At 43.0% G+C, this 2,500-nt stretch overlaps 1 long non-coding RNA gene across 1 annotated transcript in view; it reads left to right on the top strand.

Annotated features, from left to right (window-relative positions):
* The first annotated feature begins 777 nt into the window (after nucleotides 1-777).
* Nucleotides 778-2,500, top strand: part of LOC119580807 — a 112,910-nt gene continuing 111,187 nt past the window's right edge. Inside the window, exon 1 of the long non-coding RNA XR_005229401.1 lies at nucleotides 778-1,391. This is a non-coding gene — a long non-coding RNA (uncharacterized LOC119580807). The remainder of the gene's footprint in view (nucleotides 1,392-2,500) is intronic.

Here is a 2,500-nt window from a genome sequence, read left to right as displayed (position 1 = left end):
AGAGAAGAAAGGACGGATGGGTGGAATAATGAATAAAGAGATGGATGAAAGGACCGAAGAAGGAAAAGAGGGAGAGAGATGGATAATGGCAAGGGGTAATGGTGAAGGGAAGTAGACAGAGAGAGTTGGATAAATGGAGGGAAGGGAATAGAGAGAGAAAAACACGGAAGGGAAGAGATGGAAAGAGAGAGAGAGAGAGAGAGAGAGAGAGAGAGAGAGGAGAGAGAGAGGAGGGAGAGAGAGAGGGAGAGAGAGAGAGAGGAGAGAGAGAGAGAGAGAGAGAGAGAGAGAGAGAGAGAGAGAGAGAGGGAGAGAGAGAGAGAGATGAAGAGAGAGAGAGAGAGAGAGAGAGAGAGAGAGAGAGATGGAGGGAGGGACAGACGGATGGAAAGGAGGGCAGTGATGGAGGGAAGGAGGGAAAGGAAGGGAACTGATGGAGGGGCCGAAGCGGAGTGAGATGAATGAACGAGGGAAGATGGAGGTCAATGATAAAGAGAGGGAAGTAGGGATAGCTGGATAAATGCAGAAAGTAGCGATGGCGAGAGGGATGCAGGGAAGAAAGCGATGAAGGGAGGGAGGCCATGAGGGAGGGAGGGGCAGTGATGGAGGGCCGGGTGCAGGGGGGGCGAGGGGAGGAGCAGCGACGGCGGCAGGGTCGGCGGCGGCACATCGCGGGCGCCGCGGGTTCTCCCAAGCTCAGTTTCCCCCGCGACCAGCGAGCTGCCCGGAGCCAGCGCCCCGCTCTCCCGCGCGCGAGTGCCCCCCCGCCCCGCCCCGCCCGCCGTCGCCACCGTCGGCGTGCCGCGAGCAGCTGACCCCCGCCGCTCCCGCCGCCGCTCCTGCCGCGTCGCAGTCACTCCCGCTCGCCCCGACTCGACGGTCGCCGTCCATGGCGGACTTGTGAACCGAGCCATCCGCGGCCCGAAATCCGCTCCCTCGAAAGGACTCTCGGAGGCGCCGAAGGAGGATCTTGTGGCCGGGCCCGCCAGCCGGGCTCCCGCGCCTCCTTCCCTTCCTCCTCCTGGAACCCGCATGTCCCCGGAGGCCCTCCGGTGAGGCCCGAGGAGGAGAGTCCTGAAATCAAAGGGGAAGAGAGGGACTGATCTCGTGGTGTCTCCCGCTCGAGCTCATAGGCAGCTCTCGGAGTTTACAGTGCTACAGTGGTGGGGAGGATAGAAGAAAGGGAAAAAGGAAGAAGAAGAAGAAGAAGGAGGAGGAGGAGAAAAGGAAGACAGTAAAAGGAGACCAAAAAAAAGAAAAGAGGGACGAAGAAGAAGCAGAGAGAAGGAGAAAAGGACCAGGAAAGCGAGCGGGCAACGGCGTCCCAGTTTCTCTAGCGCGTGCGAGGCTCCGGCGAAGGGAGAGACATCCACGCTGCCGAGACAGAACAGGTAGAGAGAGAAAGAAACCCCCCAAAAAAACTTTCACGTGTTTTTTTCCTTCTTTTAAACAGAATTAACTTTTAATTTATCTATCTATATGTAAAGTTTTCTCCTGTTCTTACGTGATAAAAGGAAACTTATATGCTTCTTGCACATCCTCCACTTAGCGGAGAAACAGGCAAAAACTTTTTCGTCTTTTTTTTCTCATTTTTCTTTGTTTTCGTCTCTAAACGACCGAATGAAATAGGAAACCGGAGATAAGACAAAAAAAAGGACACTTAAAACTAGCCATTCGTAAAAAGAAACAAACAGAAAACAACAATAAAAAAAAAAAAATTATACACGAACTTACAGACGTATAAGGAATTCTCTCACAAACTCTGGTTCAGGAATCTCAGTAAAATATCTTCTATCTTTCTGTTTCTTATTTTATCCTCAATTTTTTTTTTTCATGTGACATTCTGCTTTCCTAAAGTTGACTAAAAAAGATATTACGTCATGATATATTATTATATTTTATAATATATATATAAAATATATAATTATATTTATTTGTGTGTGTGGTGTGGGTTGTTTTTTGGGTTTGGTGTGTGTTTTGGGGTTTTTTGTGTGTACGCATTTATCTGCTTTTATCAAATGTACAATTTTATCCCCCAAAAAACACACACACACACAACAAAACACAATAGTACACACCACACCCCACAAAACATAATATATAATACATTGGATATATTTTATATTTCAATTATATATATAATATATAATATATATATATATAAAATATAATATAAAATTTTAAAATGTAGGATGTAAATATATATATATTTTTAGAAAATATATATAATAAATTTTATAATAATAGGGATATATATAAAAATAAAAATTAATAATAATAAATAGAATAATAAAATATATATATATTTATATATATATTTTAATAAATGGATATTATATACTAAAATTAAAAATCTATTATTTATAAAATATAATAAAAGATATAATTTTAAAAATATATAAAATACACACACACACGTAAAATATATACAATTCATATATATTTTATATTAAAATATAAATTAAAATATATAATATAAATATATTTTACGGAGAAAATA

This window comes from Penaeus monodon, chromosome 14 (assembly GCF_015228065.2).
Source record: "Penaeus monodon isolate SGIC_2016 chromosome 14, NSTDA_Pmon_1, whole genome shotgun sequence".
Lineage (NCBI taxonomy): Eukaryota > Metazoa > Arthropoda > Malacostraca > Decapoda > Penaeidae > Penaeus > Penaeus monodon.
The sequence above is the reverse complement of the archived record's forward strand: the minus strand, read 5'-3'. Positions and strand labels throughout refer to the sequence as shown.